Source organism: Styela clava, unplaced genomic scaffold, assembly GCF_964204865.1.
Source record: "Styela clava unplaced genomic scaffold, kaStyClav1.hap1.2 HAP1_SCAFFOLD_258, whole genome shotgun sequence".
Classification (NCBI taxonomy): domain Eukaryota; kingdom Metazoa; phylum Chordata; class Ascidiacea; order Stolidobranchia; family Styelidae; genus Styela; species Styela clava.
Genome location: NW_027556533.1, coordinates 2,849 through 19,138, shown reverse-complemented (window position 1 = coordinate 19,138; position 16,290 = coordinate 2,849). Strand labels below are relative to the sequence as shown.

General features: G+C 29.5%; 3 non-coding genes across 3 annotated transcripts; all 3 read left to right on the top strand.

Moving 5' to 3' along the window:
* Positions 1-5,487: 5,487 nt before the first annotated feature.
* Trnay-gua (transfer RNA tyrosine (anticodon GUA)) lies at positions 5,488-5,570 on the top strand. Its single transcript has one exon. It is a non-coding gene; the product is annotated as a tRNA-Tyr (tRNA).
* Positions 5,571-5,656: 86 nt separating this feature from the next.
* On the top strand, positions 5,657-5,727 carry Trnag-ucc (transfer RNA glycine (anticodon UCC)). The gene has a single exon. It is a non-coding gene; the product is annotated as a tRNA-Gly (tRNA).
* A 6-nt stretch (positions 5,728-5,733) lies between these two features.
* On the top strand, positions 5,734-5,806 carry Trnai-uau (transfer RNA isoleucine (anticodon UAU)). Its single transcript has one exon. It is a non-coding gene; the product is annotated as a tRNA-Ile (tRNA).
* Positions 5,807-16,290: the final 10,484 nt, after the last annotated feature.

Genomic DNA, 16,290 nt, shown 5'->3' with positions numbered 1-16,290 from the left:
AAGGAATTGATTTATTGAAAGAAAATATTGATAATGACAGATATTTAGAAATATGAAACGTTGTATTTTCTTATATGTTAAATGATGGTGAAGGTAATTATACTATGTCAAACAAAAAAAATATAGATACTGGAGCCGGATTGGAAAGATTGTTGATTGTTGTTAACAACTTTAAAACACCTTTCCAGTTGAAAGAATACACTGATATTGCTGACAAAATTGAAAAGAAAACTACAAATGATATCAATGTTAAAATTATTTGTGATCATGTATTAGCGATAAAATATTGTTTGAAAGACTTGATTAAAGAAAAATATATTGATTTCAAAAAACGTCACGGTTCGGTTGTACGACATTTAATTCGAAATGCTTCAATGCGTGGTTACTTCTTAAATTATCGAGGACCATTTTTATTTAAACTTTTCGAAAAAGAATATGATACAATAGTAATGAAAGAAGAAAAGGTTTTTTGAAAAATAATGACAACAAAAACAGTAAGTGATTTATTAAACATACAAAAAGGTTATGTTTTAAAAGGAGAAAAAATATTTGATTTGGTTACATCAAAAGGAGTACCTTTATTATTGATTAAATTAATAAGTAAGAAAAATAGTTTCAAATTAGACATGATTAAATTTAAAAAATTATGAGAAAAACATTTGATTATTTCAAAAGGAGGAAAAGAAAAATAATGTACAAAAAAGTAGAAAACTACGTGGATAACGTAATAAAAAAATACGAAAGTTTAAAGTTTTATAAACAATTGCTTATGTGAGCAATAATTCAAAAAATGAAGGAAAAAGATGGTGAAAACCAACCAGTAAAAAAAAAGACAGTAGAAGAATATATATATGAGATTGAAAATAGCATTGTCCCATGGGGTCTCGATTTAAACTTATTGAGAGAACATTTAGCGAATAGTAGCAGACTTTACGATGAATGTGAAGAAAGAATACAAAAAGAAATGGATATGCAAGAGCAGTATAAAAATATGATTATAGCATTTAAACATTGTATAGATAATTATGAAGATATTATCGCAACAAGAAGAGGACCTCCCTGAGAGTGAGGAAAAAAATAATGAAAGAAAAAAAATAATGTGATATAATAAAAATATAGAAATAAAGAAGAAAACAGATAAGATCACTTCTAAGGAGAAAAAAACCAATGGAAAATAATATAACAAAACAAATCGAATTGATGAATTCGAAAATCGAAGCGCTCATCAAAAATCAAAATGACATGGCAAAGCTTCAAGGTAGAATTATAGAATTTATAAAACCAAACAAAGGAGGACAGAAATAATGACAGAAAATGAAACTATTATTCAATTATTGAAAAATTTTGAAAAGATGATTAAAGCAAATCATGAAGACATTAAAAAGTTAGGTGAATGCCTTAATCATAATTCAGAAAGTAGTATTGAACAAGAAAAAGATATTAAAAAATTATTTGAAAAAACAAAACAATTGACAAAGTTAATTGAAAATAAAGGAGGAAAAAATAATGACAAAAAATAAAGAAACAACACTAAAACACAACGCGGATCATATTTGAGAATGACAATTGACAAAAGAACAAGTGGCTTTCATCAAAAAAGGTGTTCCACTTTACGATTCTAAAAAAAAATATAAAAAATTAGATATGTTTATATACAACAATAAATTATATGTTGTTAGATTATATAGCTTACACAAAACAGGTGTTTATATGTCAGCCACACCACTATTAACAAACGGTAACTGTATTATAAAAAATAAAGATGAAGATTTTTATGAATTGAATGGATATGCTAATTTATTACCTAAACCTTTTAACTTAAAAGACGCATACTTGAGTTTAAAATACATTAATAGCGTGTGAGAAAGCTGTACTAGTACAGTAAGGGATGATGATAAATACACGTATGAACATAACAAATGATGAAACAAAAATGAAAAATATAGATTTCCCAATTTACCGGCTTTTAAGACCATGAAGAGATTAATTCAAATGGCGGTACCTCACCCAACAAGTAGCGGTGCAATTACAGAAGAACGATTATTAGAGGTTGAAAAAAAAATAGATTATATTATTAAATATCTAAAAGGAGGAAAAGAATAATGTCAAATTTTTCGGATGGAAATGGAAAATATAAAAAAATATCTTACGACGAATTAAAACAATTAGAAAAAAAAATGGAAAATACACTTATTAGTGCTGTTGAAAAAATGAATTGTGGTATGGTTTATTGTGATTGAATGAGCTGGGATGAGTCACCACATGAACCTTTGAGAGGTCGTTTTGTCGTCACTATTGAGTCTATGGGTCATAGATTTGACTTTGTAAACTTTAATATTCATATTTTAGAAAAAAAACCTAGACGATGATATCATTTAGAAGATAGTGATAATAACAAAATCGAAGTTTATTTAATACTTGAGGATTTTGAAAAATTAGATGATTATCTTGAAGAATTTAAAAAAACTATTAGAAAAGAAATGAGTTCAATTATACTAGCTAAAAATTGAAATAGATTATATAGTTATGATTTTGAAAATATTCGTATGAAAAAAGTTTGAAAAATTTCACAAAAATATTTTAACAAAGACTATAATGAAGCCGATGAATCAACAAATAATTACCCATCTTACATGAAAAATAAAGTTTCACGTAGCGCTTTCAATAGATGTCGAAAAAATCTTGTTAACTTAGCAAAAACAAAACTTTCAACTTGAAAAAAAGGCGATAATCCCAAAATATTTATTGGTGTATATGCTGTTCTTGATTGAGAAAAAGAAAACGTTGAAAAAATAAAGACAATTAATAGAATTAGAAAAGAAATAGCTAATCAAAAATTCACGAAAAAAAGAGGATCGTATAAATATAAAGGAGAAGAATAATGAAATATATGACAAAAAAACAAGTAGAAAAATTTAATTCAAAAATGAATCAGAGAAATTTGAAGTTTCATGATTATTTTGAAAAAATCAGTAAGGAAATTACAAAAAAACATCGAAAATGAATATACACAAACACCAGTTGAGATGATAACGACAGTAAAAGAGTTGTGTTCTTCATGAATTTCGAACAACGTAAAGACGAGGATAAATCATTTGACCTTAAGGTTATGGTAAGTTGCGACACTAAAAAACTATGCCGGTTGAATGTTGTTTTCGCTGAATGACGAGAAGACATGCCTGAAAAAAAGTTTGATAAAGAATTTGGATATGATTTTCTACATCAAATGATATTTAAGGACATGCTCAAAAAGTTTGAAAAGGAAATTACAAAACAAGAAAAAAAAAGATAAAAAAAAGATGCAAAAAGGAAACACAATTTATTTTTTTTACCATGTATATTATTGTGAAGAGGCAGTGACAACTAGCTTAAGCGACAATTTCCTTTCCTTTATCTTTTTATTTTCAAAGTCACTGTTTCATTCACCTTAACCGGTCATATTACGGCCGGTTTTATGACGAGGTCTTGGTAAACGTCAAGGCTTCGTCTCTCTGCCAGCAAACAAAAAAAATAAAAAAAAAAGGAACACAGGAGGAAAAAAAACAATGTTCAAACAAGAGTTATTGAATAAAGGGCTCATTATTTCAATCGAAGGAATCATGAGAGCAGGAAAGACGACAAAGTTAAAAAAGCTTATCGCAGAATGAGGTATTGAAGAACCACAAATTTTTCAATTAGAAGGAACAACAAGAGAAACACGTCAAATTAGACCAGTTATCACTTTTCGTGATCATATCGATTTGACAAATAAAATTGAAGATGCCATAGCTAAAGGACACAATGTTCTATTTTTTGATGAATTTCACTTTTATCCATATGAGTTTCTACAACAAATTCCAAACTTACAACGCCGTCGTATTACTCTTGTATTTTGTCTATTGACATTATATAAGACAGATCCACGATATTTTTTTCAAGAATACGTTGGAAGATTTGCTGACGTTCGTTACCAATTAGACGAAGCTCGTTGTTTCGAATGCGATGAAAAAGCATATTCTAATTACATTTTACACAACGACAGTAATAATTTGGTTGGAGACGCTGATAAATATCAAGTATTATGTATTAAACATTATATAGAAAAGACTAAATATAAATAAAACTATGAAAAATAAAAAACAAATAAATCAATTAACATACGAGGAAAGAATGTTTTACTACACACACAAACATAAAGGAATAACAAGTAAACAAGTGTGAGTTAACTACTGAGACTCGAAAGATACCAAATCGGGAATATTAACTACTTTTGAGGAACATTTTTCGGTTTATTGATGATTCTTGAATAGAATGAAGAAAGCAGGAGCCAAATGATACATGAATAAAGAAGGTTGTCCTGTGTTTTACAATATTAAATCACTTAATATATACAATAAATGCTTTGATCCAAAATCAGCATTAGTGAGTGCTTCTATTTTGGCGAAAAAGATTATCGAAACAGGAGAAGAATTTGGATATTTAAAGTTTCTTGAAAAGTTCAAATACGAAATCAGTATATTTAAAAACACAACTATATATCTTCAAGAAAAAGATATAAAAGCTATTTGTCAAAAATTAGAAATCAAGAAACACAATTTGTGAAAACTAAATGAAGAACAAATCGAACTATGTAAAGACATTAAATTTCAAAGTCCTTTTTTTAAAAAACATAGATTAACTAAATGATCGCTATATCGAATAAAAAGAATGCGATTTAGTACAATAGAGGTTGACAACTTATACTTAGACAACAAATATAAAAAAAGTACGAAAACACATACTAAAATTAAAGATATTATCGAAGAATATGTTATCGAGAATGACATTAAAATTAAAAAAGATAAAACAAATCATCTTTTATTGTCTGTTTTTCGTAAATTGTGAATTTGAAACGATTACATTTTTTCGCTCGATGAAACACCTAAAAACATTAAAGATAAAGGTTTTGAGGTTGTTGGTAAACACTATAACATTTATGGAGAGAATAAAATATTCACCAGTAGATGACCAGCATTGCATCGTTTCGCAAGAGTTTATAGGAAACTCGAACCTAAAACAACAATAGAAAAGAAAGAAACATTTTTACAATATTTAAAAAGAAAATTATTTGGAGGAGGAAAAGTGTAGTATAATATATTCGGGGATGTATAGGTTCGATTGGCGTAGTTTCTTTTTTTAACAAATGCAAAAACAACTACAAACAACCTTTCAATGTTGATGAATGAATCCTCATTGGTATCTAATAACACGTTTCAGTTTTCACCGTCATATTAGAGAATATAATAACAAAAAAACCCCTTAATTGTCAGTTGCGGGACAATTTCGTAAATAGCAACTAAGTTTCGTTTGAATGATCATATAAAGCGAAATTAAACAATCATGATCAAATTGCGTCAAGAAGTGGGTGCAAATCCCGCCATCTCCACCATTTGGATCTGTGGTGTAATGGATGACATGCCTCTCTGTCTAAGAGGAGATAGCGAGTTCGATTCTCGTCAGGTCCGCCACGGAGGAGTAGCGAAGTGGTTAAACGCGTCTGACTGTAAATCAGATTCTTTTTAGATACGGGAGTTCGAATCTCTCCTCCTCCACCATTTGCTGGTTTAGCTTAATGTGGCAAAGCACCCGTCTTGTAAACGGACGAGTACAGGTTCGAGGCCTGTAACCAGCACCATTAGCAGATGTAGTTTAATGGTAGAACTTCAGATTTCCAATCTGACTATGGAGGTTCGATTCCTCTCATCTGCTCCATATAGAGCCATAGCTTAGTGGTTATAGCGCTCGCTTTATAAGCGTGAGGTCTTGGGTTCGATCCCCAATGGCTCTACCATCGGAAAGTAGCTTAGATGGAAAAGCACTCGGTTTGGGTCCGAGAGATCATAGGTTCAAGTCCTCTCTTTCCGACCATTTAGCCCACGTAGCTCAATTGATTAGAGTAAGGGTGTTCTAAGCCCTAGGTTGGAGGTTTGAATCCTCCCGTGGGTACCATATAAGGAAAGGAGGAAAAAAAATATGGAAAATAGAATAGATAAAATTAAACGAATGTTTGCTGTTGACGATGAAGTGTCACGTTGCGAATCAAAATTGCGAGCCGATCTCAAATCAAAAAAAGTTGATGTACAACGACTTATGACAGCACATTTGGATATTAATTCGATCCCTAAAGACATTACAAAAAAACAACAGGCGCGTCGAAAAAAAGTGTACAAAAGTATAAATAGCATGATAAAATATTACATAAAGGAATTAAATAAAATAGGAGGTCAAAAATAATGACAAATAGAGAAAATAGATTAGAAAAATTAAGAGAAATATTACGTAGTATGGTAGATAGTAATAACCCAAAAAGAAAACCAATGAGTTTCAGAAAAAAACACGCGGGTCCAATCGCTACGGATGTTTAGGAGGAAAAGAATAATAATGACAAATAAAGAAAATAGAAAATTGTTTTGAGACAAATATAAAAAATTTCAATCACATCAAGATTTGTGAGTATATAGTGATTTAACGGATAGAATAATGTTTGGTCCAAACATTAAAGATGCTAGTATTGAAAAAAGAATATTGGATGTAATATGAGATAATTCAAAAATTGAAGATTTAAATGATAACGATTTTCATAAATTAAAAGAAGAAGTTCTAATCGATATTTCTGAAATGATTAAATGTAATGATAAAATTTTAAATTCACAATTAAAATTTTTAAACAGACAAAAAGATACTTTGAAGTCATTAATATTTTTTAAAAAACAACAATGAGGAGAATATAGATTTTATTTAGAAGAAATAATAACAAATGTAAACAAACAAAATCATTCTTTCAAAGATAAACATGTATATCTTAACTATATAATTAATAATTCGAATAGTGATAATGTTACTTTTCGATATACTATAGGTTTGGATAATAAAAAAAAACATGGTATTTGAGAATTTGATATAACTATTTATCCCGCGAGTGGACAGTTAAACGTAGAACATAATGGTTACAATATGAGAGTTTCTGGACCATATTATAATGTGTTTAAAGAAAAAACAGATATTATTAATCGAATTAATGAAGCAATAACGGCATATATAAGCCATAATAAAATAGGAGGTCAAAAATAATGACAAAAAATAAACAAACAAAAGAAGTTTTAAGCTTCTTACAAAAAAACAGGTTAGACAGTATCGTTTTAGGAGTTGGCGCATTAAGTTTAATTGGTGCCATCACTGGAATTGTGTTACATAGTATCACATTGAGCAAAAGCGTACCCACAAAAGTAACAATCTATGATGAATTAGTAATTAAACGAGACGCAGATTTTGAAGCTCAAAAAACAGCATCTATTACTAAATATGGAATAATTGAAGATGCTACTATAGAAATTACAACCAAGTTAAAATATGAAATTGGAATTGGAAAAAAAACACCCATTACATTTAAAGAATTATTAGCGGAATCAATCAAACAAGATTATAAATTAAATAGTCAATTTTTCATTGAAGCATTAGACGAAAAAATCATACTTATTGAAAAAGCTATTGCTAATAAAACAAAGGAAATTGAAGATAGAGGATGACTAAGAAAATCATATAGAGAAGATTCTGTAGCTTCCGATGAAAGTACCGCTGATGTAATGGAAAAACAAGACTTAACACCTTTAAGAGAAAAAGAAACAGACGCCGAATTTGAATTGAAAGTATTAAAATCAACACTAAAAAAATATGAATCAGCTAAAGAAAAATGAGGATCATATGGGTTAAATTTTCCTAACAATGATATTAAAGAAGACGCAATTAAAGAATTGTCAGAACCATATAAAACATTTGATAAAGCGTTATTGCTTTCAGAAAATGATACACAATACGGATATCACGCAGATCGTGTAGTAAATAATAGCATTGGGCTTGGATTAGCAGGTGTTGCTTTCATCGTTTTAAGCTTAGTTTTAACAAGCACAGCATTTAAATTGTGAAAAAAATTAAGAGGAGGAACAAAAAAATAATGAATAAAATATTTGAACCAAATAATAAAGATATACTCAACAACATTTATGAATGCGATTATTGTACCATTCACTGCCTAGACGAATCATCACATCTATTATTTACACCATGTTTTGAGCATAAATATATTGGTTTAGAACTAATTAATGATGTTTTAAACCTTGGTGCTTTGTGTACTGACGCAGAAGCCATTGCTAAAATATTCAAAATCTCGCTAAAAGAAGCGTATGAAAAAGTAAGAGAGATAAACGCAATTAAAAAAGGATATATCACAAAATAAATGAATCATTGAGACAAATTAGAACATGAAAAATATTTCTACAAGGAGAGAAAAAGTGAAATATATTTTTCCTACAGATTTTTTGATGGGAACGAAAATTCAGAATATAGAATAATCGAAGACACGATAATATATAAAATATATACTAAAAAAATAAATGTTAAAGGTCTCAAAAGTTTATTTAAAAAATATAGCGAGTTGGATATCAAAATAAGAGAAACATATATAGATACTTCACAACATATATTATTAGAAGATATAGAAGAATCAATTAGTTATATTTTACATTGTGAAATGATGAAGCGATTATTGAGTTTTCATATTATCAAACTAGAAGAATTGCAAAATGATAAATAATAAAACGTTAAAAAAATTTTGAAACTTAGAAGACATTTTATTTAAATTGGCACCACACGCTAAAACAATAGTGGTGAGTCCAAAACTTGATGGGGTGGGAGCATTTTATGATGCTTCTACCAATAAGTTAATTGTTTGCCGTTCTTGATCAGAAATAACAACTTTTTCCATAGAAGGAATATTGGAAGTCGGCTGGGGCGAACTTGTTATGAAAAAAGAAAATGGGACACGAAGAGACGTTGTTGGTCTTCTTAATAGGAAGCAAAAAGTGGAACGACATAATTTAATTGATTTCATTAATTATAAAAATGTTGAAAAAACAATAAAAATTGATGAGTTAAATGATTACATCGAACAACAAAAACAAATTGATTATCCTATTGACGGTATTATTATCGAGCGTAAATACGCGTTCAAATTACCAGGACCGACGGCGTGTGCAACAATCAAAAAAATAACTACACAATTTGGAAAAAAAACTGGTAAAATAAGTTATATAGCATGATTAAACCACCCTGTTAAGTTGAATGAAATTTTCGCTAAGAAAGTTAATTTATCAACAAATAAACAAGGATACAAGGTTGGAGACCACATTGTTATTGAACTGAAAGGACAAGCAGTACCAATAGTGATACGAAAGGAGAACATGTAAAAAATGAAAAAAGGAAAATTTATTGTTGTCGAAGGAATTGATTATTCTGGTAAAACAACATATATTAAAAAATTAAAAAAAGAATTAAAAAAAGAAGGATTGAAAGTACTTACAACATGCGAACCAAAAGGTATAAAATTTGGACGCATTATGGCAAATAAAATCTTTTTCAATGATAAACTAGATATTAGTTCACGAACTAAAGCAGTTTTGTTTATCGGAATTGGATGAGAATTATTTATGAAATATATCAAACCACAATTGAAAAAATACGATGTTGTTATTTGTGATCGATACATTTTTAGTACTTATGCTTATCAAGTTTTCGGTGGAGACAAAACAATTAATGAACACGAATTATTAGGATTATATAACGAAACTATTTTAGATGATTATTTCCCTGATGAAATTCATTTTCTCGATTGTCCTACGACTGAAATAATGCGTCGAGCAACAATTCGAAAACCAACAAACAATTACGACGAAAAATGCCTTGATAAAAAGTACGTTAATCTAATACGTTCTGCGTTTCGAAAAACATTCGATTTTTTCAACGCTAAAGGTGGTTACGCCGTTAAACAACAAATAGAAAAAGTTACAATATATAGGAAAACAACCCAAGATAAGGAGCTTTGAGGAGAAATATGAAAAAAAGTAATATAATTAAATGAAACCGAAATGATGATCGGAAATGATTTGATTTCGAAGAAGACGCAGTACGTTTCGAAACTGGATTAATGTTTGGTGTTTTCGGAGCAATGAAAACCGGAAAAACCACAAATGTCAAGAAATGACTGGATAGTTTTCTAAAACCTGATGAAATACTATATGTAGTACCGGAAGAATCAATTCGACCAACAGACAATTACGATAAATACAATGTGTGTAAATTAAGTACATCATTATTAAGCCACGAAGAGTTTTCAAAAATTGAAAAAAATTGTTTCTTGTGGGATATGGGACAATCATTATCGGTTTCAAATAAATCTTTATTTTTCGAATTTGGAAGCGAATACGATTGAATCACGAAATTCATTAAAAAACCCAAAAATATAAAAATGGTTGTGTTTGAAGAATTAGGTTTTTTCAACCATTTAATGGATGACGTGTTAATGATTTTTCGTTTTTTACTTTCGAGAGGAGTATCAATTACATATATTATGATTAACAAATATAGCTGTATTTTTCGAGATGAAACAGCAATTATTGATTTTTTAAAAGAAAGAAGTCATTATTTCACTGACATTCCGTACAATAAATGTAAATGTGGAAACAATCTTGATGCTGAACACACGGAAGATAAAAACCTCGAAAATACAGAATTAAAAACACCTGAAAGTTTTACAGGTAGAAAAAGATACAATTTATATTGTTATCAGTGTATAATAAATAAAAGAACGGAGAACAAAAAAAATGCTTAATATAAAAAAACCGATAAACTGAAAAAAAACAATATTGAAGGTAGTATTGGCTATTAATTATTTAGCCTTATTATTTACGACAATGTCAATAGTAATATGTGCGATTAGTGACGTAGAATGAAGTGTCATCGGAGACATGAGTGGAGATAATAATGCGGTGTATTTTTATTACCTTCTTGGTTTTCCAATGGGGGCGTTTGCTTTCCTGGCAACAAACATTTCGTTTTTCTTTTCAGGATTAAACATTGAACGAAAATGAAAAGATTTGAAATCATTTAGCCTTGTACAATCAGGTTTTATATTTACAGTTAGTGGATTGATTCCACTTTACACAGCATGAGTAGGATATTTTTTATCACTAAAAACAACTGGTTTTATCATTTGTGGTATAATCATACTATTACTATTCATCGTACAAATTATTTTAGGATATTATTTTATAGTTAGAACAAATAAAGGAGGACCAAAAAATGGCCAAAAATAACAAAAACATAGGAGAAAAAACAATGAAAACACAAAAAGAAAATGCTATTGATTTAGCACAATTTGAATATGACAGATTACAATTAATGTCAAAAATTGAATCACTTGGAAAAAAATTAAAAGCTGAATTCAAAAAAAACAAGAAAGACAAAGAAGCAAGTATTAAATTTAGAGCACTGCATGAAGATATTTTACAAACATCTTTTGATTATTCAAAATTATCAGCAGTTGTAGAACATCACACTAAAAAATACATGGAAGAAAAAGAAAAAGCAGAACAAGCAAAATACAAAGCAAATAATAAAAAATAAGGAGAAAAAAATGGAAACAAATAAAACACTAATGTTAAAGAAAAATAAAGAAGTATTAGAAGTAATTTCAGCTCAAGATTTGGTCGTTTTAGACGGTTTTATCACAGCAAAAAAAGAAGAAGCGTGTATTAAAGAAAAAGTTAAATTACACAAAGAAGCAATGATTAATTACATGTCACAAAACGAAGTGACTAAAATTATCGGAAAAGATAACTCTTTTTCAGTAACGATGAAACAACCAGTTTCTATGCGAAAAATTAATTATGTTAAGGTAGTTAAAGATATCGAACTAGAATTTGGCATCCCACCAGCTAAGTTGGAAAAAATTATCAACAAACATACAAAAATCACAGAAGCAAAACAAACCATTATGGCCAAAATAAACGTGCCAAAACAATAAGGAGAAAAAAAATGGAAACAAACAACACAACAACAAACACAACAACAAACACTGCAAACACTGCAAACCCAACAACAAACACTGCAAACCCTGCAACAAAAAAAACTGAAGTACAATACGCACCTGATTTTAAATTGCAAAACACAACAACAACTACGCCAGAATCTGTAAAAGATAATGTGGTAGTTAATGAACCTGCAAAAAAAGAAAGTGGAGTGGAATTTGTCACTGCGGGAGAAAAAAAACGAGCATTCGAAAGAGCACAAATGGTAATCGGATCAGTCATCAAAGCGACGCACGGGATTATTCAAAATAGTAAAAACGCTAAATTGAATGGAGATTCATATATTCGACTACAAATCATCGCATATTCAATCGAAAAGCAAAAATACATCAAAATTTTTATTAGCATTATTAGACAATTTTTCGATGAAAAAGATGTTTTCGATTTTGCTGTAAAACTAATCAAAGAAGACAAAATGAATGGTGTATATCTTAAAGTTAGAGGATTAACTTATCGTCAACCTTTCTTAATGCAAGATATGGAAAAAAAGACACCTTACTTAAATGAAGACGGAACTTTGAGAAAATGAAACAAAATTTCAATGGCACCAAAATTCCAAAACTCATTAGTCTTTTTAGCTGATAAATTCGGTGAATGAAAAGAACGTGATGAAGCAATTGCTCCATTAACTCGAAATAGCTACAACTCAATCGTATATGACAAACCCGAAATCAATTCAAAAAAAATTGAAGTTAAAGGAGACGCTTCGGGTTGAGACGCGAGCTAGACCTCATTCCCAATACACAATCGGAAAAAACAAAAGTGGTCAAAAAGCTATTCAATAATAGTAATTTTAACTACAGTGAACATCGATTATTGGTTCCAGACTGACCACCAAGTTTTTTTCTCAACAATTGCGGGTTGAAAGACGGAAAAGTTGCCTTTATATGTATGTATATAAGGGCAACGCTCCCTATTTTTCACATTGATTCGATTGGACTTTATTTATTTTATAAAGAAAAATGAATCAAATGAGACGATTTTGATTTGTTAGAGTTTTTCACAAAAAAAAGTATTGGACATATCAACTTGATCAAAAACGTTCGAGAAGATTTTCCACAATATTTTAGTACGGACAGAGATAGCAGTTTTGAATATCAAAAAAAAATGGCAGGATTCATTCAAAACAGAAAAGGGTTTTTTTTCGCCAACAAAGGATTATACCGAGTTGCCGACAACGGAATTACCGAATGAGAATTACCTGACATGATATTAAAAAATAAAGAGGAGATGACAGAGGAACACAAAAAACCATGATTTATACCAAATGAGACTTTTTTCGATTATGAACTTTTTACTAAATATTTAAATAACGAAATTGATTTCCGCAATGATAAAGAATACGAATTTGTTGCGGATTTCGCTAAAAAAGACGAAGAATTAACAAAGACATTATTCACAATATTAGCTAAGGTCAATCTCTACAGAGCAAAAATGGGAAGTATAGTAGTAATTAATGGTGGAGGAAACAATGGTAAATCTGAGTTTTTACGATTAATAAAGAAAACAAACGAGGACGGCATTCAAAATGAAGCATCAATCAAAATGCTAGATGCCGGACACAAAATGATATATACAACTCTAATTAACCGAGTTGCTGTTTTATTCGACGAGGAATACAAATTAAATAAAAGCAGAATAGCATTGTTGAAGGATTTTACAGACAAAAATTGCGTTAAATCTTTCGAAGAAAAATACAAAACAAGCTTTTCAAAAGTAATTCCTCCTCAAAATTATATTTTTTCGACTAATGAAGTATATCATATCAATTCTGAAATTAATGGGCGAGAGGCTTTACGAAGACGTTTTTGCTTTATAGAACTAAAAAACAATTTTGGTAAGTACAAGGCAAGACATGATCCAGAGTCGATTATGTACAACAAGAAAAGTTTGACAAAGATTATGACAATCGCATTTTATTATTTTGTGAAATCGAAATGTAAAATATATCAAACAAAAGAAATGAAAGAATTGTACGCAAAAAGAACAAGACCAAAATTAGAACAATTTTTGGACAATTTATTTGAAGAAGTTATCGATATAACCTTGGAAAAAAATGGTAAAATAATATACGAAGAATACAAGTCTTTTTGTAAAGATAATAGATGAGAAAATGAAGGAAAAATTCGTTTTAACAAATTACTTGAGAATACTGATTTTGATACTTACGATGTTGAAAAAGTAAGATTAAAAAGAGAAAATGAATTTTCAGGTAAAATGGTTAACGGGTGATGATTTATAATTAGCAAAAAATATAAGGAAGGAAACATAAAATAATGAAAAAATTAATTATCGATACAGAATTATACAAAGGCAAAAATTTTGAAGAATGGTATTTTATTGTGGGGGAAATGGACGTTGATACGAAAGAAATTACGATTCGAGAGTTTAGTAATCACGATGCAGGTATAAAAAAATACATGCCAAATTGTGACAAAATAATTGGATTCAATTTCTTTCGATATGACGTTTTAATGATAACCTACTTCAACAACGGAAATAACTTAAATGAATACAACGGTTATATTATTAATAATGGTTATAAACAAGTGGCGAAGTTTTACAAGAAAAATAATACTTTTTATTCATGACTTTACGCTTATGAGTGACCACAGATTTACGATTTGGCGGATAACCAATTTGATTTATATAAGTCGATTGGACCGTCATTAAAAAATAAATACTTCAAAGAATTTGGAGAAGATATTTGAAAGGGCGAAAAAGGTGATAAGAGACAATTCGAAGAATGAGATTATTACAAAAACAACAAAGAAAAATGTATTGCGTATTTGAAAAATGACTTGGAAGCTACATACAAATTATACAAAAACCACGACAGACACCCGTATTTAAACATTAAACAATTGATGACAAATCAAAGTTTGTTGGCTGTTCGTAAATTGGATTGAGCTCTTTTCAATAAAAAAATTACATACGTTTTACCATATTTGTTTAAATTCAATCCAGAAACAATTGTGATCGATCCGTATACGATTATGAATTTCGGGATAAGCAAGGACAATCCTGAGTTTTGAAATCACATTAAAGAAAATGATTTTAACCCAATAAACCTACCAGCGCACAACAAGAATTGTCTTAATAACGGAAATAATTACAACGGAGGGGTTCACAATGTCGTTTTTAGAAAGTTTTTTAAGGCTAGCGAAACAGAAGGTAAAATTTATTCGATGGATTTCACAAGTCTTTACCCAAACATTTTGGTACTTGGACAGCAGTCTAAATTGTTTAAATTGTTTACTGAAGCTAGTTTTAACCGATATTGCGAATTAAAACATCAAACAACAGTTCTTAAATACGGAACAAAAGAGGACAAGGTCAAACGTGAAGCGATGAAACTATTGTTGAATTCGACGTTTGGTTTTCTTCCCTATTTTTTCAAAAAGAACTCTTTGAACAACGAGGCTGGATTTGCCACGCAAAACTGAATTTGCAGACAAGGACGAGTTTTAATCTGATTGTTAATAAGCAATATTTTATTGCAGGATCCCGAGGCTGTAATAATCAACATTAATACGGACGGTGTTTTCGTTCAAAGTAAAAAAGATTTGACAGGTGTACCTAAAAAAGTAATGGATAAAAGTGGTTTCGAAGTAACTATTTCAGAACTAGATTGATTTTTAAGTCGAGATGTGAACAACCACTGCTATAAAATTAAGGAAACGAAAAAGATAGTGGCAAAAGGAATATACAAACCATCAAAACAAAGTGCGTTGTTGGTTAATAACAAAAAATTATCATTGTACCCATATGAAGAAAGATTGTCGTGATTGAAATTATTTGAGGAAGATCGAATGAAAGAATTGCCTCACGAATTCGTTGGATTTGCTTTTGAAGAGAGTTATCGAAAAAAGTTATTTGAAGACAATATGGATATGGTTGAAAAAATCAAAAGGCTCGGAATCGAATTAGATAAAATACAATGAACACTATCGTATGTTGGTGAAAATAATAATTCCGAACGTTTTGTTATCAATAGGAAAAAGGAATATGCCGTAGACACACAAAAAATTAGTTTGGTAGATATGGTTAACCCTTTCACTTCTGGAAACAACATACAAAGGTTTCAACAATTTAATTCATTAGCTATTAAACCAGCACAGGAATACGTTGTTTTCGATGACGATGACACTGTACAAAAACATCCTTTGTTGTTAAAATACAAAGATAAAACATTGTCAATAACTTCTAAGTGAGGAAAAGAAAAAGGGAAATACAAATTGGTTTTTAAAAATCCTAGCAAGAAATTATGAAAATTAAAATGAAAAATTGCTTCGAAATATGACATTGAAGTTAAGCCATATAGCTATATGATGATGATAGATAAGAATGA